Source organism: Castor canadensis, chromosome 4, assembly GCF_047511655.1.
Source record: "Castor canadensis chromosome 4, mCasCan1.hap1v2, whole genome shotgun sequence".
Lineage (NCBI taxonomy): Eukaryota > Metazoa > Chordata > Mammalia > Rodentia > Castoridae > Castor > Castor canadensis.
The window spans coordinates 72,823,127-72,849,644 of NC_133389.1; the positions used below are offsets into that span (position 1 = coordinate 72,823,127).

General features: G+C 39.9%; 1 pseudogene; it reads right to left on the bottom strand.

The window, feature by feature from the left end:
• Positions 1-2,930: 2,930 nt before the first annotated feature.
• Positions 2,931-3,719, bottom strand: LOC141422686 (metaxin-3-like; annotated as a pseudogene).
• Positions 3,720-26,518: the final 22,799 nt, after the last annotated feature.

The window sequence follows — 26,518 nt, forward strand, 5'->3', positions numbered from 1 at the left end:
TTGAAAGCAGATGATGGGGAGAACTGGCATGGTTCTTTTCTCAAGGCAGATACTTATTGGGACTGGTTTCCATCCAGTGGGGTGTAGGTAGGCTTTACAAGGGTTTCAGGTTCAGGGTCTTGCAGGGTTTGATTCTGATTGATGCTCTATCTTCTACTCATTTAAAAAGAAAAATCAGGGAGAAACAGCCAGGGGGCTTTTCCCAGGCAGACATGCCATATTGGCTGTGCCATGCCAGGATTTTCTTGGCTATTAGGTGCAATTCCAAACTGCTTTAAGGGACAGTCCTTGAATTTTTTGTGCTCCTAATGTATTAGCAGTTGTTACTTTGGCTAGAAATAATCATAATTACCCAAGTGTATCTCCCACATCACATAGTGTTTTCTGGGGTTGTGGAGTTCAGAAATTTTGACTCCCTATCCTCTCTGTCATCTTAGGTCTCCTCCAGATATGATAATACTTTTATAATTTAAACTAAACATACAAACACAGCACTTAGTGATGTACTTTTCAATTGCATAATGTTAGTGAGTAGCAGCCACACATACAGATGGAAGATATCAGATTTAAAAATGCTATTGAGGAAATATCTATAACACTTAAGATATTGAAGCAGCAATAAAAAGTCTCCCAAAAAAAGAAAACTGCAGGACCTGTCAGAGTCTCAGCTGAATTCTACCAGACTTTCAAAGAAGAACTAACACCAACACTCCTTAAACTTTTCCATAAAATAGAAATGGAAGGGACAATACCCAACTCATTTTACGAAGCCAATATAATACTCATCCCCAAACCAGAAAAGGATAGATCCAAAAAGGAAAACTACAGGTTAATCTCCTTAATGAACATTGATGCAAAAGTTCTCAAGAAAATGACAAACTGAATCCAACAACATATCAGAAAGATCATTCACCTTGACCAATTTGGCTTCATCCCAGGGATGCAAAGCAATAAAGGCAATACAGCACATTAATAGAAGTAAAGATAAAACCTATTTGATCATCTCAATAGATGCAAAAAAAAAGCCTTTGATAAGATTCAACACCACTTCATGATAAATGCTCTAAGAAAACTAGGAATAGAAGGAATGTACCTCAACGTTACAAAGGCTATATATGACAAAACATAGAGCCAGCATCATACTTAATGGGAACAAACTGAAACCATTCTCCCTAAACTCAGGAATGAGACAAGGGTGCTTATTCTCCCCACTCACTCTGGAATTCCTAGCCAGAGCAATAATGCAAGAAGAAGAAATAAAAGGAATACAAATAGGTAAAGAAACAGACAAAATATTCTCATTTGCAGATGAAATGATCCTATTCCTTAATGACCCAAAAAAACTCCCCCTCAAAACTCCTAGACAGCATAAACAGCTTCAGCAAAGTAGCAGGATACAAAATCAACTTACAAAATCAGTAGACTTTCTATACAACAACAGTGAACAAATTGAGAAAGAATATAGGAAAACAATTACAGTTACAGTAGCTTAAAAAATCCCACAAATATGTAGGAGTAAACTTACCAGAGGACATAAGTGATCTCTGTAAGGAGAACTACAAACCACTGAAGAAAGAGATCAAGAAAGACTACAGAAGATGGAAAGATCTCCCATGCTTATGGATTGGCAGAATCAACATAGTAAAAATGGCTATGCTATCAAAAGCAATCTACATGTTCAATTCAATTCCCGTCAAAATTCCAATGGCATTCATCACAAAGATTCAAAACCTACTCTAAAGTTCATTTGGAAACACAAAAGAACACTAAGAACAAAGGCAATACTGAGCAAAAAGAGCAATCCTGGAGGTATAACAATACCCAACTTCAAACTATACTACAGAGTCATAGCAATAAAAACAGCATGTTACTGGCATAAAAACAGACATGAAGACCAGTGGAACAAAATAGAGGACCCAGATATGAATCTACACAACTATGAACTTGGTTATCTACTTTTTAAAAAATTCTATTTCTATACCTAAAATGCAATGCATTACATGACTGTGAAATTGGGGAAACGGTTTTGGAGTGGGAACCTATGGGAGGGAGTTATGATAGGAGATAGTGAATAGGGGACTGAATATGATCAAAGTACTTCATAAGCATGTATGAAAATAGATTGAGGAATTCCATTAATTTTTTTAAAGTGGGAAGATAAGAAGAATAATACAGATGGTGAATTTAACAAAAGTACATTATTTCCATGCATGCATGTAAAAATCACAGTGAAACCCCTTTGTACAACAGGTACATGCTAAAAAAAGAGAGAGAGAATTTATTATTTACATTCTCTTGTGGAATATTTTTCTCATTCTTTATTTCTTGTACAATGATGTATGGATAGATAGATATAGATATATGTCTATATAGATGGGTATAGATATATGTCTATATATTAGAGCACAATTAAAAAGCACATTCCTCATGTTTTTTAAAGTTAAATACACACTTTTCTATTGAAACAATTTATATTCTTCCTAGTTCCTAAAATAGGCATCAGATTTCTAAACAGAAAATGTCTCAGCCGGAGAGCCATACATTATGTATTTAGGTAGCTATAGGACAACTAAATTAATAAACTGAAAGATTAACTTGAATAAATTAGGAATAAACATTCAGCAACATGTGAACCAAAGGCAAAAATCTCTTAAGATTAAGGCAGTTTTTTTTCTGTATGTATACAGTACAATGTGTTTTCCTCCCAACACATTTATTTACCATTCACCTTTATTTAAAATGTATTGCCAAGCTAGAATACAAGCTTCCTAATTAAAAACAAAACAAACAAAAACAGATGTCATACAAAGTTCCTTTTGTTTTTGAGTTTTCCATATACCTAGGAGCAGTATTTTCTTTTTGTCTTCACATCCTAGTGTAAGAAATTACCTAGATGATCATAAGACTTAGGCTACAAAACATGCTGACTGTCAGGGTGATAGCTGGTGTAAGGAATTACTCTCTTCTCCTCCTGGAGTCAATTTGAGTGTTGGCAGTTTCCGAGGAGGAAGCTGAGGGCTTTGTTGAAAACCACCATCCATCTCTGAGACTAAGCCTAATATAACTGAATAGGATGTCATCACAAAAGTGACACAGGTTGGAGAGCTGTTTCAGATGTTCTTGCAACTGAATTTTAGGAAACCATACTTTATAAAGTGGTGTAAGAAAACCAAACACATAGGCAGGCAAAGTAGAAGTTGTATCTTCAAAGGAAAACTGAGATGTTCCCAATCTGTTTCACAAAAGATTTAGGCACTCCTTGGCATATCTGTATATCTGTGCTTCCACTTCTTCTACATGATAGAGGGGAGGCTCTCCTGTTGTCAGGAGAATCCTATTCAGTGCTCCCCTAGATATCTTTACAGGAAGGTTTAAACTCAAGGAAAAAGGAAATTGTGAAGCAAGCCATGGCTTTGTACCAGTAAAGTAATTGTCACCCTCAACCCAGAATGTGTGAAACACAGCAAGGAGAAGCTTCTCCTCAAGTAGAACAATGTAAGCCAGTGTATCCACCCCTTGCTTTGTGAAGAGTTCATAATCAGCATTACATTTCTATTTTCTTAAAAAAATTAGTATTTTTGCAGGCTGAGAAACTGGTACATCACCTTTTGGTCATCAGAAAGCTGTGACTACATGATATGCTTCTTATGTAAGAATAAGAAGGTGCTGTCTATCATATTGAGTTTCAAGGGTGCCCAAAACAGTTTGCAGTAAAACATTTTAGCCTGAATACATACTGCAAATGTGCAGAGCATCTTTCCTTCATGGTTCCATTCCCACAGCCAGAGATGGCAGACACCCAGGCTGGCTTCCTCCTCTGCTCTCAGTCCCAGATTGTGCTCCAACTGCCTGACTCTCAGGGATCATGTCCCCCCAAAGGTCCTGGGGATGCCAAGCTGGATGGGTTTTTTACTTCCACGACCCACATGGCTTTGCAAGCTAAGAAAATATGGAGCCAGACAGAGGAGCCAAGATTCTCCCACCACACCAATGTGGGGTCATAAGCCAGGCTGTGACTCACGGACAAAAGTGAGCTAAAGGCAGGCACTGACAAGAATCCCAGCTTGCCATGATACCACAGTACTGTGGGGAAATGCATGAAATGGCTAATTTTTTTTCATATCATGTTTTGTCTTGAACCTTCCACATATACTAAGAAGTACAAAGTGGTAACCATTAAAATCAGATTCACTTCTCACCAGAGTTTTGTTGTTTCTGCTATTCTTATCAAATCCTTGTTTAATGTCTTCCCTGGACTAATTCTTTTAGATCTACATTATTCTCATGTGCAACCGTGATAGTCTACACTTACTTAGTTAGTGAGCAGTTAACGATTGCACAGGAAATTGAAGACAAACTTGACCATTTTGTCTTCCAACCTTTGTTGAGAGTGCTTTGGGTGTACTGGCGATTCCCTGGGTGCTCTGGAAATTTACAAGTTTCTTAGACTTATTTTCCTGCTTGCATAGAGGCTTAAATTCAACCAAAGCTGTGAGTTGGCATGTTTTAAAGTCTCTCTGTGTTGTGCGCACAACTCTGTGGCTATGTGTGGCATATTAGACCCCAGAAATATGTTGCAGCTTCTCAAAGCCTGCTGCAGACAATGTATTTTCCAGTTTTCCCTTTTCATATTTTTATTTGTTTGTTTCTATTTGATTAGGATTTATTTGTTGTACAGGGGAATTCATTGTGACACTTCCAAAAAGCCTTATATTTCACATTGATTAGATTGCCCCAGCTTCTCCCCCTACCCAGCACAAGTACATTCCCACTCCACTTAATGCAATTGCAAGAGTTCTGTTTAATATGTATATTTATATGAAGCTTGTCAACCACATTCCCTTACCTTCATCTCCCTTATTCACCACCCCTTCCCACAAGTATCCGCCAACAATAAACCTATTTTGCATTTAATTACATGTGTATTCATTATTTGATCCCCCCCACCTCCAGACAGAACCTGTTCTGCCCTCTCATTCCCAATTTTGTAGAATAAAAAGCATAAAAGATAAGAAAAACATAGTGTTTGTTAGTTTGTGATAAACATAGCTATACGGGGAGATTCCTTGTGATGTTTCCAAGCACATATATATTACCACCCAAATTGATTCATCTCCACCAAACCTCTTCACTGCTTCCTAGTCCCCTACCCATAGTGGCAATTGAAGATTACCACATTCATTCCTAAACAGTGAGCACATCAACCACATTCAAGTATTTGGTTTCCTTCCTATTCCGTATGCTTCAAGTGTGCAGTCTCTCCTTAGTGTGTGACCCATGTCCAATAAGGTTACTCCATTAGTTTTAGGTCTATAATCTGTATATGAAGGAGTACATGGAATTTTTGTCCTTCTGAGCCTGACAACTTAGCTTAAGATTATACATTCCAGTTCCATTCATTTACCTGTGAATGACAAAATTTCATTATTTGTGGCTGAATAATATTCCATTGTGTATAAGTACCACATTTTCTTAATCCATCAGTACTGGGGCATCTTGGTTGATTCCATAGCTTGGCTATTGTGAGTAGTACTCAAATAATCATAGGTTTGCAGGTGCCTGTGTAATAACATGAGTCACATTGCCACTTTTATTGGCATGAAGTGACCTTCTTTGTCTCATTTGACCAATGTAAGGTTAAAATCTACTTTGTCTGATATAAATATTGCTACACCTGACTGGTTTTGGGGGACATTGACTTGGTAAATCTTCTTCCAGCCTTTCACCATAAGCCAGTGTTTATTTCTGTAAATAAGCTGGGTCTCATGTAAACAGCACACTGTGGTATCTTCCTTCTTAATCCAGTTTACCAAACAGGGTCTTTTGGTGGGAGAGTTGAGTCCATTGACATTCAGTGTTAATGTTGATAAGTATGTGGTGATTTTGTTGTTTTGTGGTTTAAGGATTTGATTGTGGGCAGCCATGTCACTGCTACTCTCTGATTACTTGTCTTTTCTTCTCCTGCATTTTAGTACTTCCAGTCCACTCATTTGCTTTCATCTTCTGTGTGAAGATTTCCTTGTAGAATCTTCTGTTGTGGTAACTTGGTGATCATGTATTGTTTTAGTTTCTGTTTACTGTGCAAGATTTTGATTGTTTTGTCAATTTTGAATGGTAATATTTCTGGGTAGAGTATCCTTGGGCTGAAGTTATTTTCTTTTAGTGCCAGAAACACCTCACTCCATGCCTTTCTTGCTTTTAAGTTTTCTGTTGAGAAATCAGCTTTTATTTTGATGGGTTTACCTTTATATATTATTTTTTTCTCTCATACAGCCTTTAATATTCTTTCTCTATTCTTTGTGCTTGTTGTTTTAATGATAATATGCCATGAACCAGTTCTATTTTGGTCAAGTCTATTTGTGTCCTTGTGTCCTGGAGGCTTCCTTTACCTGACTGGGCAAATCTTCCTCAAGATTTGGGAAACTTTCTATTATTTTATTGAATGTATTATGTATCCCTTTGGCTTGCGCCTCTTCTTCAATGCCCATGATTCTCGGGTTTGGTCTTTTGATGGAGTCGGTGAGTTCTTGCATATTCCTTTCACAGCTCTTGTGTTGTTTGACTAAGGGCTCTTCTGATTTTTCTTTAATTTCTATTTCATCATCGAATTCTACTATTCTGCCTTCCACTTGTTCTAGTCTGCTGGATTGGCCTTCCTCTGTGTTTTTTGCTTGACCAAAGGGACTTTTTATTTACACAACTTCTGTCTCATTCGTTTTTCTGAGGTTTTTCCATATCTTTGTTCAACTCCCCTTTTATATCTTGTGTTGTCTTCTTTATTTCATATATCTCTTTTCTATATTGCACTTTGTTTCACTTTCATGTTTATTGAAGTCTTCTCTAAGTTCATTTATTTGTTTCTGTTTCTTCTCATGTTATTCATTTGTGGTGTCTTGAAATTTTTTGAGTACATCTTATACCTTCTGATTAACCATGTCTAGTATCTTCTCCATGAATTTTTCAGTAATCTCTTCGATGATTCTTCTTTGAGGGATTTTTTTGTGGGCCTCACTGGGCTCATTAGTGAAATTTATCATGGTTTGTTGTGCTCAGGACTTTGGTATCCATTTTCTCCATTTCCCAATATATCCTCTATTAAATTGTTTTGTTTTGTTTTGTTTTTGAGGAGTGTAATTTCCTTCTCTCTTTTTCTCCCTATTGCTCCAGTTGCTGCTGTGCAACTATGTCCTTGATTTGCTAGTAGGTGGTTTTAATTACCTTTATTCTTTCCCTTGATTTAGGTTTTGTATTCTGACTGACTTGGTTGTTAGCTAGGTTGATATGCTGTTTCTGTCCCTTGCCTGGAGTTTTAAATTAGCAATAACAAATTCACAGTTTCAATTCCAGACCAGTTGTTTACATATTGTATAGAAAATGATTTGATGATAATATCTATAAACAGTGGGATTTGGGGGATTGTTATGATTATTAGGCTACATATAGAAATTAGTAACGTGGCACTAAACACATGGGAAATAAAGGTGGTGTGTGGGAAAAGAGGTATAGGGTCTGCTGGGTTTTGTAGCCCGAGTGTGTATTGAGGTGTATTTCCACTGTTATACTGGAAAGTGCTTGTGAGAGGTATTGCAGGGGGCAAGTAGTGTGTATGTTTGGTATAGTAGGCTAGTCAGTAGGTGGTGAGTGTGTAAGAGGGAGGGGTAATGTGGTGACAGGCTGGGGAAGGATAGTAAGGAGCAGCAAAGATTGGTAGAGAGTGGATGAAAAGGAGCAAATCTAGTAGTTGGGAGGGAGAAGAATGGATTGTAGCACAAGAAAAGCAGGGAACATGAAGGGGGTAAGAGCAGGGATAAGAAAATAGTGATGGTAAATTTAATAATACAAAAAAAACAAAAAATACCAGGTATGCCAAAACATAAATTTGAGTGTGCTTGGTAAGTTTTGGAGATATTCCTCTGGTGTCCAATCATGATATTGGCTCTTGGTATCTTGGGTTTTGTGGGGAACGGGTGGAAATGGTTGAAGGAATTTTTTTTCTTCTTTTCCCCACTTTCCTTTGTCTTATAGGCTGTCCATTACAAACAGGAACTCTGAAGTGGTCTCACCAGGTGACTGGCTTGTGAGTAGTATTTGGTTCCTTCTGTCTACAGGGCAGGTTGCAAATGGGGTCTGAGGTAACTCACTTCCAATTCATGCAAGGTGGTCAGAGCTCTTGTTTTCACCAAGCAGCAGCTGCATTGCCCTATAGCTGCAACTCTGTCTGGTCATCTCTTCCTCCAGCAAGGTGTGGAAATTCAATTTTGAGTACATCCCTCACTCCCACAAGACCAGCTCAGGGATGGACCATTGGCCCCATTTTGAGAGGTTAGATTGTTGCCCCACCCCTGATCTCAGGCTTTGTGCCTCACCACACCTCTGCTAGGTGCCAGTTCTGTTCCTCTGGGATGTTGGCTCCCATCCCTGCTCTCAGCCTTTGTCACTTTCCCCACATTCATTCTCATCCATTACCACCCCCAAATACATGTTTTCCAGGAAGAACTGATATCTGTGACTACTTCCAGCTCCATATTCTGTTTCACATGGCATATAGCTTTATTTTTATTTTTCTTATCATTATGTTGTTGTACTGAATTTACACAGTGACATTTACAAAACTGTTTGCAATATAAAATAGTTAAATTTACCCCTCCATTATTCTTTATCCCTAATCTCCCAATTCTTAGAATACGTTCCATAGGTCTCACTTTTCCATTTTCATAAATGAGTACATAATATGTCCACCATATTCAACATTCCACACACTTTCCTTACATCTTTTCCCCTCCCACTTGTACCAACCCTCAGACAGCACCTGTTTTACCTTCTTGTCCTCTGATTTTGAAAGAAGACAGGTATTTCTTTAAGATACAGGGATTTTCATTATGACATTTCCATGTATGGAATTGGTACATTCCCTCTGCTTTTCTATTTTCTACCTTAGTATTCTTATAGTGATTTCAACAGGTTAAAAATTCCATATTCATCATTGTATAGAAAGTATATAAATCATATTCACCTTCCTTACTTCCTTGTTTTACACTCCCTCTTCCATTAATGACCTCCCCTTAGCATGCCCTGTTTTTCATTCTTTTCCTTCATTGTTTAGGTGTCTGTTCATTGTTCATTGGGATTTTGCACTGGTATTTATATCTATACATGCACAGTACTTAAGGCAATGTAAGACCCTCCACTGCACTTCCTCTTACTTTTCCCCCTATTTTGCATTGTTTTTAGAAAAGTGGTCAATTTTTTTCAGCATGTTTCCTTTGTCTTGTTCTTACATAGATGTGATGTACTTCATTATTAATTGCTATCTTTCTCAGCTTCTTTTCCTCCTTTCTTGGTTTCCTATAGAAGTCCAAGTTGTGCATAGTTTTTCTGTGTATATTGTTATGTATATATAACATTGCTTTTATTTGTATTGATCTTTATTACACATATGAGAGAAAACAAGTGGACTTTGGCTTCCTGAACCTGGCTAACTTCACTTATGATGATGCTCTACCCTAGCAAGAATAAGCCCTGAGATCAAACTCCAGTACCATCAAAAATAAAAGATTAACCTCTCTGATCCCATGACTTTACCAACAAATGACAAAATTTCCTTCTTCTGGGGCATATCAACTGTTTCCATAATATTTGGGTATTGTGAATAATGCTGCAATAAGTATGTGTGTGAAGATGTCCCCATTGTAACCTGACTCACATTCCTTCACATATATCCCTAGGAGTGCTATTGCTGGATCATATGTCAATTCTATTTTTAGTTTTTTAAACAGCCTCCACACTATTTTCTAGAGTGTTTGCACTAATTTAAATTCCCATGAGCAGTGTGTGATGGCTCCTTTTTCTCCACACTCCCCACAACATTTGTTGTTGTTTGTGTTCTTTGTTATAGCCATTCTAGGGGAGTAAACTGGAATTTTAATTTGGTTTTGATTTGTATTTCTTAAGGTCAGAGATATTGACCATTTCTTCATGTTTTTTTGCCATTTGGATTGCTTCCTTTGAAAAAACTCTGTTCAGTTAATTTGCCCATTTCTTCATTGGATCATTGATTTTTGTGAGGAGTTAAGTTTTTTGAGCTCCTTGTACTTCATGGTTATTAATCCCTTGTTAGATGTGCACCTGGGAAAGATTTTTTTTGGCATTACTTTCATCTGGTGACCATTTCTTCTGTTTGCCAGAAGATTTTTAATTTCATGTCCTCCCATTTGTCAGTATTTTCTCTTAATTGGTAAACCATTGGAGTTTTATTTTATAAGTTCTTGCCTATGTCTAGTAGTTCCTTTGTATGCCCTACTCTTCTGCACTAGTTTCAGTGTTTCAGGTATTACATTAAGGTATTTAAACTACCTTGAGTTGATATTATATATGGCGAGAGTCACAGAACTAGTTTCAGTTTTCTGCATGTAGAGATCCAATTTTACTAAGAAGATTTCTTGGAGAGGCTGTATTTTTGCCATGGTGTGTTTTTGTCAACCATTCCTGTGCTCAGGACCCCACTTACAGGTCTCTTGGCTTCTTTATAGTTCAGGTAAGCCCAAGACCTCAGCCTTCTTGTTAGAATCCCAAGAGTTTGGGGACCCAGGGTGTACCCAGTCTTACCCAAACCCAGCCTCCAAAACTCCCACTAGTGAGACAGATGTTCACTCTGCAGAAGTAAAGAAATGCTAAAATGTAGAGCACAAATCAATATGTTGGAAACAAAGAGCAATAGGAAAAATCAACAAAACAAAAACTGCTCCTTTGAAAGGAAAAATGAATTTGATAGACACCTAGCCAGACTAAACAAGGAAGAAAAGAAAAGAAAAAAAGAAACACAAGAATCATGCTGCCAATATGAGAAATTAAATAAAGGAACTTACTACTAATTCTGTGGACATTAAGTGAATAATAAAATGTAATAATTAAATAATGACCTTTCTTTACTTCAGAATTGTCTTCATGTATAGATATTATAAAATGCACATACACTGGAGATTTTACATAGAATAGGACATGGAAATAATATTTAAGGGCAATTAGGAGAACTGGAATTGTCCAGAGAAGTTCTGAGGATAATTCTTCCTTAAATGTTCTTGATTAATTCCCCTTGAGTTCTTCCTTTATGAATATGTGGAAATTTTCACCAGGCTGCACTAAGGCTACCTCTATGTTAGTTTCATTCTGGTTCTACTCCTTTACTTGTTTGAGGATGAAGACTTCATGACTTCTTTCAGAGTCATAGACTTGAAATCCAGAGGGAAGGAGATGAACCACTAATTATACATAATGCCTTTCTTCAAAGCATTTTCCTTTCTCTCGTTTGTGGTAAACTTTCCACAAGGATAAATAGCTTGTTTTTAATGCTGGAGAAAAGAAAGTCTATGTGATCCTGAACAAGGTAAAAAGGGAGAAATAGTATAGAATGTGAGAATAGACATGGAAGAAGACAAGTGCACCACAAATAATGATTTTTAAGTCTTCATTGTACAAACATGAACCTGTATCAAACTGAGATTCTTTTAAAATCAGTAAATGAATTTTAGTAAATAAGAAGAAAGAGCAGGGGCTTGTCTTACAAGCTTTCAAGAAATAATTAATTGTATTAGTTAAAGAAAATCTCATATCATATGGGAGCAGGAACAAATAAATAGGCCAGTAAAATAAAATGATGTAAGGGTGTGTGTTGAAAACTGACATGTGAAATTCATACCCAGTACAATGGAGAAATGAAAAAATTCTTTCATCAGATTATGAGGAAATGTGTTTCACTAGTAGTACATAAATGTGTCCCTTCCTTATGCCTACACATAGGTAAGTAATACAGTTAATGGAAGAAATTATAAGTAAATATATTGGTGATTGGTTGGGCAAAATCTTTCTAGACAAGACCCAAACTAGAAGATGAAAAATGGGTGTTGACAACAGAGAAAATATGGAGAAAAATCATAATGTCTGCTCAGGGTAATGCATTAGAGATAAGTAGAGAAGGGAATTACATAAAAGATGCTTGCAGTATTCAGAATCCACAACTCAGGACTGCTGATGTGATTCTGTGGTAGAAAAATCATCAAAACATTGAAAATAATGAAGACATATAAAAAAGTTATAATTGAAGTGATAGAATAATTGAAAAAACAGACATGGAACATGAGTTAGGCGTCAAAAATGGCCAGTACCAGAATACAGAAAACATACTAAAATATTCTCAAAGGCACTGGTAACTAAGGAAATGGAAATTTTTAACAAGAGTTCATATGACCTTATTATGAGACAAAAATTATGGGAATAAATGATGCCAAATTTTGGCAAGTAATGGTGCACTGCTGGTGGGAGTTCCATTCTCAAAACTCTCTGAACATGCTCAAAATAATTAGATGTATATTTGCTTTATGACTCATTGATCCTATCTAAGAAAAGTGTTTTAATGGGTTCTTAATGGGCTATTAATTGAAAGTATTCTCGGTGACATTCCTATAGATCATAGAGTGTGGAACCCAGGGAATGAATATATAGAACATGATAGATGGATTAATATGCATCAGATACATACAAATAGAACTAACCATGTGTAGCAATATATTCATATAATTTCTGTTATATAGAGATATTTGTATTTATTTTTATGTAGCTAAATGTCATATTTATGTAAAGCAATTTATATGGTCACCAGAAATTAGTAAAATAATTAAGGAAAGAAAAAGTTTCACAATATAAGGACATTTTTCCTTGTAATCATTTTTAATAAGAAAAAAGACTTAAGGTCAGAGTGCATATGAGTAAGAATATGAAGATATAACTACAATGTACTAAGAACTAAGAAGTAAGTTAAGCTCAACTCCACCTCTTCTTGGACCAACAAATGAATAAATAAACAAATACTACAAATGCAAAAGTAAAGTAGAAATATTTAATTCCTATGCCTAAGAATTACATAACTCATTTATTAAAAACATTTTAAGTCTGTTCTGTGGGGTCTAGTACCTTAACAAAGCAAGAAAATTATTTTGTTTAAAAAAGCAATTTGGCTTCCTAGTACTGTTTATATAAAGTGATTGTGCTCAGGCACACTGAACAGCAAATAGCTCTATTAAAGACTTTGTTGAATGGGTTTTTAATTCAGTTCTTGACCTAGTTGATGATGTTGTATGTGGGTTCTATGAAACAGATAAGGAGAGCACTGCCTGACCACCAAGGCTCCTTGCTTTCCTTGGGTTTTAGTGGATATTGCTCTGTGTTGCAATGAGAAAAGTAAATAAAATATTATTCAATTCAAATTTCTCTGAATGAAATAAAAGTATATTTTCTAAAAGTCAACATTCTCTAAGCAGCAACAAAATATTTTGCTGAAACAATAATTAATGCACATAAGTGCGACATAAGAGTACAGAAATTTTTTCAGTCCTGAGAATGATGGGAGGAAACTATTTTCAAGACTTATTCCTGCCCCATTTGGGGCTTATTACTGTTGAAGAAAACGTGTGAGTTTCATCACTAGTCTTATTTGTATACCTTCTGTAGCATTTCAAGCATCTGGAACAATTGCAAAGCCTATTGTAGTGAACAGTTAGAGAAATTTTACACACAAAGGTCTGGCTTCTCTCCTTAGCAATGAGGTGATAGAGAAGTTACAGGTGAGGAAGTGGATTGAAAGATTGAAATGGAAAGAGACATAGAAAGAAAGGATATGATATCAAAACTCTTCAAATAAGGTAGGTATCAAAACCTTTCTTGACCAGTTTTCTCATATTGTTCAACCAAGAAGGCCCAGGAAAATTTCACACTCAATTATCAACTCATAACTACAACAGAAAAGTTAGAAAACTGTCTTAAGCCATTGATCTAGCTGAAATATTATAAAACTCATGAAAGACAAGTAAGGCTGAGCTAAGCTTTATGCTGCTTATATACCAAAGGTTTATCCAATAAGTCTATTTTCAGTGGTGAAGAAAGCTGTTGTCCAGACCACTAAAGGAGCACAATGCCTATGTTTAAATAAGATTAAAAAATTCACCCAAAGAAAAAGCGTAGATAATTAAAAGATAGTTTCCATTTCCCTGTGAAAGAGTCCATCTTCCTCAGATGGAATATCAGTACTGAATTATGTGGTGGAACCTGGGGTGGGCAAAAACAGGTTTATGTTGTTAAATTGTCCTTAATTTGTTGAGAAAGAAATAATATGCTCAGGAGAATGGAATATTTATGCAGCAGAAAAAAAGTAAATTAGATGCTAAATGTATCATGATCTGTTTCCTGTCTAGAGGAAGATAGATGAGTTTCCAAAATTTAACTCAGTAGTTAGGAAACTCTGCCTCTCACTGCTTAAGAAATGCTGAGTTTTCAATAATTTGTCCCAAACATCAATTCATGCACACCTGGTATCTCAAAACTTCCCTTCAGGCTTGTGAAAGAACAATCTTCCTGGACCTAATTTAAGGACAAAAGGATGATCCTAGATCTTCTGTTTGCTCTATGGTGGGAACTTTGACTTTTGTATAAGAAAAAACAAGAGACAAAATCATGTCCCAAAAATGAGAATCAAGCCACATGCATAGATGAACAAAGGCATTTTATGTTTCACTGTGTCTGTATATCAATTCCTAGAAGTTATACAAATTAATAGAAGCAAAGAATGCTGACAGTCATAATACCTTAATACTGCCTCCTTCTGCTTTTCCTTCCTTTCACCTTCTGCTACCCTCACCCTCTTGCCACAAGCTTCCTACCCTGCTGGGGCAGAAGGCGTAGGTTCTAGGGGCAGTCCTATTAAAACATTTCTGCACACTACATTCCCTTCAGCTACAGTAGTGGCCCATAAACCAAGGTCAGTCTTTGTCCTCATCCTTCATCTGTGAGAGGACCATTGGTTCAACAATAATGGGTACCATGGGGGTTTGGGGTACATGCACAAATGGAGCTTCTTGATAGCTCTCTTTCTTCCATGAATTCACTCCAACTATTGTAAGTTTTTCCTCATGCCAGACATTTGCTTTGAACTTTGTCTATACTACACACTGACATTTAAAATACACTTTTCTTTAAAAATTGCTCTATTTTGCATTCTAATAACACAAAACTATTCCTGCACAGTGTTTGAATAGATGGGATTATTTTGGAAATTTTTCCTTCCTCTTTATTTTTTAGTTCTTACAGTGCAGGGGTTTGAACTCATGGCCTTAAACTTTCTAGGCAGGTGCTCTTATTACTTGAGCCATGCTCCCAGTCCTTCTGCTGTAGTTGTTTCTACAAATAGGGTCTCAAGTTTTTCCCAGTTAGCCAGGACAGTGATCTTCCTTATGACAACCAGATAGCTGGGATGAGGGGAGCATAACACCACACACCTGACTTATTGGTTGAGATGAGGCTTGATAAGTTTTTGTCTAGGCTGGCTTTGAACCATAATGCTCTGAATGTCAGCCTTCCAAGTAGAAGAGATTACAAAAGCGTGCCACCCTGCCCTGTCTTATTTTTCCCCTGATGCTTTATTTTAAAAAATTTCAACCCCTCAGAAATTTGTACAAATAGTAAAATTATCTATTTATCTGGTTAACTAATTGATCTTTCAACCTGACTTACCCAAGGTTAACATTCCTAAATAATTGAATAAGTTGTCTCCTAAGGACTAAGTGCATTTGGCTACATAACCACAATATCATTACTGTACACACAAAATTGAACACCAGCACATAGTCTTATCTAATATTCTTTCCAACACTCAGTTTTCTTCAAGTAGTCCCAAAATAAGCCTTCTACATGTTTAGTTGTTTTGTTATTGTTGTCATCCTGTGGATTATTTTTGCTTTTGTGGAAGTAGTATTTGAACTCTGGTCCTCATGCTTTTGAGTCAGGGGTCTATTGTTTGAGCCATGCCTCCAGCTTAGGTGATGAGTTGGGTTTCAGCTATTGTTTCTGTTCTACTATCCTAGACTGACCGCAAAATTGAGATTCTCATGCTTCTATTTCCTGAGCAGTTGGGTTACAGGTGTGTACCACCACATCTGGCCTGAATTTGCCATCACACAGTAAGGGGTTTCAAATACATATATATTTGTGCAAAACATGAGGCCACCCTCCTGCCTACATGTTTCACTGGGCATGGGATTCTCAATAAACTAGGAGCTTTCTGATCTGCTACAGTTAGGTTCAAGATGACATTCTCCATGGAATGCAGATAATCCTTTAAAAATCAGGAAAATGCTTTGCTGAGGCCACCATTGAGTGAAGACCAAGGCTGACAGATCCTAAAAGGGAGACTGAGAAAGCACAGAAGAGCCAAGCCCTAGGCAGCTGACTTCAGAGGATTAGGCCCATGACAAGAACTTCCAGCATTCATAACTTTTTATCCTGTCAACAGAGTATATGAGGTTTCTACTGAGCACAAGGTATATACTCTCTTCTCAGGACAAGAGCAAAGCAGGGCATTACCAAGACACAGCCATTAGTTGGGGAGCTATCTAGTTATTGAGACAATGGTCACAATGTGAAAAGCATATCCAGCAGTTCTAGGGGGCAGTGTTATACCAGTAGGTGCTTATAAATGTGGGGACCAAAAGAATGTCCTCAAACATCAGCAAAGGCAAACAGTGGTCCAAAAAATTTTCCCTGTGCCTGCCTTGAGGATCTCCTTGATTCAGGGCTCAACCACTATGGATGAGGACCAAGAAAGAAGTTCAAACATGGAAAAATAGGAAACTTGAATGAGACTGCTGTAGAGTGAAATTAGTTAACTACTTGAGATTGAAAGTGACTGAGCACCAGGGTTCTATGTTGTCTGTTATCCTTAATACCTAAAGTGAGGTCATCTGTAAAGGGTTTCTCAACTGAGTCTCTGCCTCAAAAAAACTTATTCAAGGTCCACTGGTATGTTGATGCACCTACCTGTCCTCTCCAGGTGGAAATCTAGACACACTTGGGTCCACAACTTCCACTATCCTGTCATAAGCCAGGCATAGCACATCAGTGCCGCATCTTTAAGGATACAGAGCCAGATTCACACCTGGCCCCTCCTTCCAAACAGTTGTTTGTGCATTGGTCATAGGGTATCCTGTTTCTTTCCTGCATTCCTGGTTTGCTCGCTAGGAAACATCCTTTTATCTCTTGCCTAAGAAGTCCTCACTTTTACTTGCCTAATGAGCTGTATTAACCTCAAAGACAGTTGCAACATGAAATTAACACACTAACATAGAGGAGGGAGAATTGCAAGAAGGGGAATGACAAAGAATGAAATGCAGTCCAGGTGTAGTTGTTCACAACCTGTAATCTCCACACTTTGGAGGCTAAGGGAATTGCATCTCGGGTTCTAGGCCATCCTGAACCATGTAGCCAGACCCACTCTCTCAAACAACTAAGAAATCAAAGACAGCTCACCCAAACCTGAGTAACACAATGGAATCCAGAGAAAATCACCAGTGTATCCATACAGATACAAGCATACACTCACACAAAGGTCTATATGAACATATGTATGTTCATGCACATTCATAATGCTGGGTTCCTGTGGAGGATTTTGGAGAGGGGCTTGACAAGCTGCTTAGGATTTGATGACCTGGAACATGGAGGTGTGGAGATATCTCTAATGTTGGAAACTAGGGCCTGGCAGTAAACAAAGGGCTCCAGAGTATCTCTCAGGACCAAGGCTAATCCTGGCTACTGGGGAGGGATTTAGCACAAAGAGCACCTGCAGTCATCCTCCTGTTCCCAGATTCACAGGTACAGAACTTCCCACTCTTATGAACCTTTCCCTTGCAGAGGTCATAGGGCATCCTGTTTCTTTCCTGCACTCTTGGTTTGCTCACTAGAAAACATCCTTTTATCTCTAGCCTAGGAAGTCCTCACTTTTACTTGCCTAATGAGCTGTATTAACCTCAAGGACAGTTGCAACATGAAACTAACACACTAACAAAGAGGAGGGAAAATTGCAAGAAGGGGAATGACAAAGAATGAAATGCAGTCCAGGTGTGGTTGTTCACAACCTATAATCTCCACACTTTGGAGGCTAACAGAGTGTCAAGGACACTCATGACAACTAACTCACAAACTACCGCAATCCATTCATACCCATCCAAATGAAATTATACACACACAGGCACACAATAGAGGGTGGATTTTTGTGCAGGTGGGGGAGGTCCTATTCCCAGAGCCACAAACACTGCAGGAAGCAGCAGAAAGACCTAGAGACTATGTTGGGACCAGGAATCTGGTCTTGCTGATTGTGGGGCTGAGCTTTCCCTTTGTGTGTGACCCATGCTGCCTCCAATTCTTGTTGCTCTCACCAAAAGGTGACAACCCTAGGACAGAAGGAGGGTGGGATTTGAAATTCCAATATCAGAAACCTGTACTGATTCATAATCTCAGGCTGGTGGATAGGAGTCACAGGTAGACATAAGTAGAATGCCCAGGGTTATGACAACTGTGTAGACCTACCATAAAAAGATCTAAGTGGTCCCTTGGAGACACATACTGAGTTTTTCACCCATGGTTGAGTAACAAGTGTTCGCTTAAGGAGGCCTCCTCAGAGTATCATTTGTCAGGTCTTGCCAGCCCTGATATTCACACACTGATTCTCCCCTCTATTCAATTGTAGGCTCCAGAGAAGCTTCTTTCTCTTCTTCAGATCAGATTCTATTCAGAATTTTAATTACCAAATCTCAATCTCTTTCAAACAATGAATTTTCTAAAAGTTTTGCCTAAAAACTCACATGAGCTTTCATGACCCTGGAGAGAACAGCCACTACCCAGTCCTCTGAGGACAAAGCAGAAGCCACAGAATACAGAGATTGATGCTGATGTGCCATACTGTGCAGATTGTGGTCATCCAGTGGCTCCTAGATTAGATGGTACATGTACCTGACATTCATCAATCAACTCTTTCTGAGCAGCCAGTGAGGGGGCCCTTGAGCTGAGCTTTTCCAAGCAGTGTGTCATCTAGAAGGTTCCCTGTCTACCCAGCCCTTCCCACCCCTTGATGATACAGAATAGCTGAGTTGACAGTAGGTATGTGGGACATCCTTCCTGGATGTAGGTTCATTTTTTATTGCTGTCCACCCTACTGAAGGCTAATGGGACTTCATGCCAACAGGATGCTGTCAAGAATCCATGACTCCACCTAATGAAAAATGCAACACATTGGTTTATAAATTCTGATATCAAGGTCATCCCAGTATGACTCAAAGGTCATTTCCTCAATCAGGGAACTGTCCATTTGTCAGTCATGCTCACAGATTTCTGGGCCTGGTGAACACAACACCCATCTCTTTCACATAAAGCCCTGCACTCAAAATTCCATGTTATACTCACAAAAGGTGTGTGTCAGCCATCTCTGGCCTCAACCAAAGGGCTGAGGTCCCAGCACAGGAGATAAATGTGTGCATAGCTGCATCTCTAGCCCATCCCTGAATTTACACAGTAACTGGAGGGAGCCCACATTGACAGTCCAAAGGTTGACCTGAAGTTTTGCATTAAGAAAATGGCCCTCTTCAGTGTGCTTCTATAATTAAATGGAAAAATGGCTCTTAGCCAGGCAATGCCAGGTGTGTGCAGAACAAGTTTAAAGGACACTTGTAACCACCCTGCCCTGCAGAGCCATTCACATCATCTGTCAGCATGAAGTGCTATGCTACCAGGTCTGGAGGAAATGACATGATGTGAGGCATCCAATGTCAAAGAGTAAAGAAAATTATGGTTATTTATGACAAATTATGTTATGCAATTTGAAAACTAAGAAATTTTTATTTGATGAAATTACAATAATGTATTATTGAGTCAGTACATAGCATGTGAACAGTAGTAGTTTTCATAGACTCATTGTTTACATAACACAAACAACAAAGGGACAAATAAAACAAATGAAGAAATGAAGATGAGAAGACTCATCTTCTCTGGCAATAGAAAAGGGCAGGAAGGATCTTCTGATGGGAAAATGTCTATGAAATAAAGAATGCCACATCTGAACAGAAGAGATGAGAACCCATGTCATCCTGGCCTGCACAGTCACTCCCACCACCCATTAGCATGAAGTGTTCTTCATGTTCTTGCGATGTGGCAAGGAGCTGATTGTCATCATTAATCAACTTCAGCTCTTTGTCCTCAGGTATAGGCCTGGGAGAACTCATTGTTGGTACTGGCATAAGATTTGGCTCAAAACCTTGGGCCTCTTTGGGATATGGCTCAGGCTCTGCATTTGGTTGAAGAGTCAGCAACTGAGCAGTTAAAAGCACTGCAGGAGGAGACAAGATTCTCATATGAACACTTTACCTTGATGCTTTCAAAAATCAGAAAATGCTAAATTTGCAAGAGAAGCCAGAACCCTGACCCCATAGAAGAAGACAGCCTAGACTATGGTCCAAATGCTGTGGACATGCAGGCTCCTCATTCCTCCTTGCCCACCTCAGAAAATAGAAGGTCCACATGGTGGGGCCCTACACATACCACTCCTCATGTGCTCGACATTCAAACCCAGGCTTCTCACCTTCATAGTCTGTTTCACTGGGCTCCAGAAACTCCCACTGGATCAAGAAATGTTGGGCCAGGCTCTGCTTCTGTAAACCAGGCATATGGAGGTTCGAGTTCACAACCATCCATGTGAGACAGGGAAACTCACTACGTTCATAGAAATCTTCACAGTTCATGTTAAGCCATGTGTGAAGGATGTACATGAGGGCCCTGGAGGCACATAGAAAGGGAACAGATCAGAAAACTGATCTTCCTTTCCCTTCACTGCCAGAGTGAATTTCTTGGACCTGGCATCCTGTGCCCATGCCTATCTATTCAGAGGACAGAAAGAACAGACCAAAGCTTTTGTTTTTGCAGGCAATGGCAGGGAAGGAAAAGAAGAGGGAGATGCTGGGAGCCACCATGGGAGAGTGCCCAAGCTAAATGGTCTGAGCACATTTCCCATGTTCAGGGAATGTCAATATATTGCTGTGTGTGTCTCTGGGCCCCCTTGTCTCTGTGATGACAACTCCACTAAGGCATGTTTACCTGTGTGGCTTCCCCTTGACCCTGTTGTCCCTCATATATTGTGGTTCCACCTGTGTCATTTCCCTAAGCAATATGTGTTGGCTGTCTGCCAATTACACTATTCAATTGACATGCCCAGCCTGACTGTGAGCACTCCAGGAACCTCTTGGGTCAAGTGCCTCTCCAATAGAGAATCCACTAGACTCTGCACTAGAGAATCTCTCTAGAGAATCCTCACAGATTCTGTGGAGCCTGTTGGTCAACAGAGTGGGCAAGCCCACAGAGATAGGCTATGATGTAGATGATAGATTTTCAAAGGGGCCTTCAGTGAGACTTTAGAAATGTCTCTGCCTCCAGGTGCACAGAGGGGTCCCACCCACAGTTCTCTTGGATATCTTTTAATTCAGATGAACACCACAGCCCATTAGTCAGAATTGCAAGAGATTTTGGGCCCAGTGTGTGCCTACTCCTACAGAAACCATCCCCTAAAAGTACCCAGTCTTGACACTGGTGCCCACCCTCTTTACCCAACAGCAGCTCACTTTTTCAGGTTGTTCTCTGGTCTATCATCATCATAGAAGTCACACCATGCAGAGTCACAGAAGCTGTCAAAAGTATTGAACCTGTGATGAAACAGCATTACTGAGTGACTTTACAAAGGAATGGAGCTCAGGACATTGGGATTTGCCTGTTTTTTTAGTAACATATACTACATACATAGAAACTTGCACACATGTACTAGGTTCCTCATGTTATATTGTGCAATGAATGAGACCACCTGGCTCATTCCCAGATAATTTGCTTGGGCTGTGTTCCTCAGAACCTGAGAGCTACCAATCTGCTTAAGATAAGTCAGATATTACTCCATAGATTGGGGATTTTCTTTTAAAGCTGGAAGACTGTTAGCTGAGGCCAAGAGTAAGTGAGGCCCAAGGAAGCATGATTCTGCCAGGGGGACTGGGGATGCACAGAGGAGCCACAGCCCTGAGTAGCTGCCTATACAACAGCAGGCTCAAGACAAGTGCTTCTATGGCTCATCCCTGTAGGCAATGGAAAAACCTCATGAGGGTGCTCGATTGGGCACTCTAGTGTCTACAATCAAACTGGAACAAGAGCAGGACACTTCATGGCCAAATCATAGCCAGGAGTGAGGGAGTCCACTTGGTATGGAAACAGTGCCCACCATGTGATGAGACCATATATATAAAATGGCTGAGAAGGCTTGTGTATATGTATATGTGTATGTATATACATACACACATATGTATATACATATTTGTATTATATACCATCAAGATACCGCATGTGAACACAAACCTTCTCACAAATATTTGTACCAGTGGGTATTAAAGTAGGTGTTTGAGAGGAGATGGACTCTGTGCCTGTTACTTCAAGAACTTCAAGGATTGGGGAGGGGTAAGAACTTCAACAATGGTCAGGTCAAATGGTCTTGTCAAATGGGATTTGACAAGAGCCTCCACAGTGTTGCTCAGGACCAGCACTGAACCTGCATTGTTTGGAGTTAGGTGGTACAAAGTGCTGTTTCCATCATCTTCCTGGTGCCAGATTCGCTGGTAGAGCACTTGACACTCTGACAAATATCTCCCTTGTTCAAGGACTCCAAAGAGTGTATCAAGGCACTAAGGATGGCTAACTACACAAATCATATCTTTTCATATCCATTCCAACTAAACTATATGCATAGCCAGACAATGGAGGGTGGACTTTGTACAGGTGAAAGAATGTCCTGCTCCCAGAATGATGCAGCAGGATGAACTGCAGGAAAGAACAGAAGGGCCTGGAGCTAGAAGAGGGTCCAGACATTGCTCTAGCTTTTTGCAGGTCTGTTTTCCCTCTGTGGTGAGCCATGCTGCCTCCATTTTTTAAAGTCCTCTTGGAGGACTTGGCAGGCTAGTGAAGGAATGAGGGTCTGACTGAATTCCAAAATCAGGACCCTGACCTCTGTGATATATCAGTCTGCTGTGTTTTACAAACTGATAAAAATAGGATGATATATGTTATGATACTGGGTCAGCCTTACAAAGGAGTATCTTCTGAATGGTCCCCAAATGACACTAAAACTTATCACTCCACCAGGAGAGAAAAAATGATTTACATAAGCAGGAATCCACAGAATGTCCCTAGTGCATGTCTTCCTAGTCATGACACTCACACACCTGCTTCTCAAACTTCCCAAATGTTTTTCCTTCATCAGATAGGATTCTACTGAGAATTTTCATTACCAGTCAAATGCCCACAACTCGCCCTGTCTGAGAAACAAAGGATTTTACAAAGTTTGAACCTACAATTTGGATGAGCTTCTATAGCTCTGGATTTGCCAGCCCTCACCAGGTCCTCATCACTGAGGTGTAAGAGGATAAGACAAGAGGACAAAGCAGAAGCCACAGAAGACAGAGATGGGAATTCACTTGTCACACCATGCTGATAGTGATACACTCAGTTCTGGATTTGATGGTGTATGTTCTTTGCCTGCCATTCAGCTCTCAGCTTCTTCTGAGAAGGTTGTGAGCAGACATTGATCTTTACTACTCCATGGAGTTTGTCACCAAGGTGACATGCCCCTATGTCCCTATGTCCTTGCCCAGCCCCTCACATCCACACATGATGCAAAGAAACTAAGTTGACAGTATGTGTGTGTGATATGGCTTCCTGGATTCAGGCTCCATTATCATGGCTCTCCTCCCCTTAGTAACTAAATTGACTTAGTGTGAAACAAGGCTTAAAGTCAAGGAAGCTGTTTAGAAACTGTGGGTATTTTTAGTGACACATCAAGCACCTTGGGGTATAATTTCTGACCCCAAGGTTTTCCATTATGACTCCTGCTTCTCCTTTCCTGTCTCAGTGTGCTGTCCAACTTGTGGTCATGTTCAGAGATGCCTGGGCCTGGAGAACCCAGCACCCTGCTCTACCTTTTCACACAAACCTCTAGGCTTTAACCTCCTATCTAATTGTCAAATTGAGTGGGGCCAGTAAATTCAGACCTAACCCAAAGTCCTGAGGTCCTGGTGCAGAAGACAAATGTATGACTAGCTACCCCTCTGTGCAATCTCTGAGTGCATACAGCCGGTTTCAGTGCACTATCTCCACTGCTCAAATGTAGAATTCAGGTCTTGGATTAAAGATTGGCTCTTTTCATGGTGCTCCTTGTTATTAAAATGACCAGGGAATGCCAGTTCTGGATGGAGGATGTTTGAAAGACACCTGAAAACACTGCCCTGCACAGCTACTCACATCATCCATTACCATGAAGTGCTCCTCCACCAGGTCTTGAGATATGGCAAAGACCTTAGTGTCCTCATTGATCCACTGCACATCCATGTCTTCAGGCCTATACCTGGGAGAATTTATTGTTCATCCTGTCATAGGATTTAGCTCAAACCCTTGGGCCTCTGAAGAAGTTGGCTCAGGTTCTGCATTTGGTTGGAGATCCATCACTAGACCTATTAATGTAGCTGCAAAAGGAGACAAGACCACCTTGGCCTGATGCTTTTAAACATAAGAGATAACACCAGGCTGCCTGAGGAGCCAGAGCCCTGACCCCACAGCAGGGGATGTTACTTGACTCCGGTCCCAATGCTGCTGGGTTGCGGCATCCTTGTTCCACTTTGCCCAACTCCAGAAATAACACAAGGTGGGGCCTACATAGACAACTCCTCATTTGCTAAAGATTTATGCCATGCTCCTCACCTTCATATACTGCCCTACTGGGCACCCAATATTCCCAATAAACCAGGAAAAGTTGGGCCTTGCACTTCTCCTGCATTCCAGGCATTTGTAGCTACATGTATGTGGTCATCAATGTGAGGCAGGGAAACTTGGCAGAATTGCCAAAATTCTCCCAGTGCTGGTAGAGCCATCTTCCAAGGATATAACTGATATCCCTGGATGCAGAGAAAAGGGCAGCAAAATGAAAGAACTCACCTTGACTTCCTTTGTCCTTTCCCATTGGACTTGGTAGTGCTGGGATCCTGTGTCTGCTACTGTGTTATCCAAAGTACAAGAAAAAGCAGACCAAATATTTTGTCTGTCCAGGCAGTGGCAGGAAAGGCACAGGGGAGAGAGGTGCAGAAAGCCTGCATGGCAGGGGAGGAGGTCCAAGCTAAATGGCTTGAGTTGTCTTCCCTGATTAGGGATTCTTCACATACCACTATGTGTGTGCCTCGGCCCCCTTGCCTCTGGGATGTCAACTCCACTAGGGCATGTCCTCTTCCTTGACTTCTCTATGGGGCTAGTTTCCCTCACATTTTGGTTCCAGCTGGTTCATCTCCTTAAGCAATATGTGTTGGCTCTGAGGGAACACTATTCCATTGCTGTGCAAGTTTCCCTTAGAGCACTTACAGTGCAGCTGGGGAGCAGCTTACTATCCACTAGTGAGGAGGCTGCCCTCACAGATTCTCTGGGGCCTGATGGGCAACAGGGTAGTCAAGCTCCACAGGGATAGACTGTGTTTTGGATGAAGGACTCTCAAAGGGGCCCTTCACTGAGGCCCAAGCAGCCACTGTAAACTCAGGTGGTCAGGACCCCACCCACAGCTCTCTTGGAGTCCTTCCAATTCAGGTTCCCGCTCCCCAACCTCAGACTTCTTTTTGGAATCATGAGTTTAGGGCACCCATGGTGTGCCTAGTGCTACCCAAACCCAGCCCCTAAATGTCCCCAGTCAAGACTGGTGCACATCCTCTTTACCCAGTAGCTAGTCACTTTTTCAGTTTGTTCTCTGGTCTTTCTTCCTCATTGTAATCATACCTAGTGGAGTCAATGAGGCTGTCCCTTCTACTGTACCTGAGATGATACCTAGTGTTACGTGGTAATTTCCCATGTGAATGGAGCCTACGAAATCATTGATTTGCCTGTTCTTTTACTGAAATACATTATGTTCCTAGAATCCTGCCCAAGCACAGTAAAGCCTCCTGTTATGTTTCAGAAATGAATGAAGCCCCCTGGGTCTTTCCCAGGTAGCATGCTGGGCCTGTTTTCCTGCATTTCCAAGAGCTCCCTGGTATGTGATAGGCCAGAGATTACTCCATAGAATAGAGAAGTTCCTTTAAAAATGGGCAGATGCTTTACCAGGGCCAAGGGTAAGTGAAGACCAAGACAGAATGATTCTCTTGAAGAAACTTTGGGCACACAGAAGAGCCAAAGCCCTTATTAGCTGACTACACATCAGACCCAAGACAAAAGCTTCTGTGGCTCATCCCTCAGGATCCTGGAAGCACCTCCTAAGAGGTTTCCCCAATCAAATGGGGAAAAGAGCAGAATGGTGCCTTGGCAAGTCACAGCCAAGAGTTAGGTATTCCTCTGGGTATTGAAGCACTTGTCACCATGTATAAAGAACATCCAACTCATGCTCAGTGGTAGTGAAACATCCATAATTCCCCAGGATAGGGTAAACAAAAATGGCTTCTCCACAGAGCAAGGCAGTCCAAATTTGGCCCATTAAATACCCCAGGGTGTCTGCCTCAGGAATTTCATTGTGATAGGACTCTTCTTTGAGAGACACTGGTGCAGTTTCAATCTAGGTTGGGACAAATGACCAAAAATTCAAACACTAAATAGTATT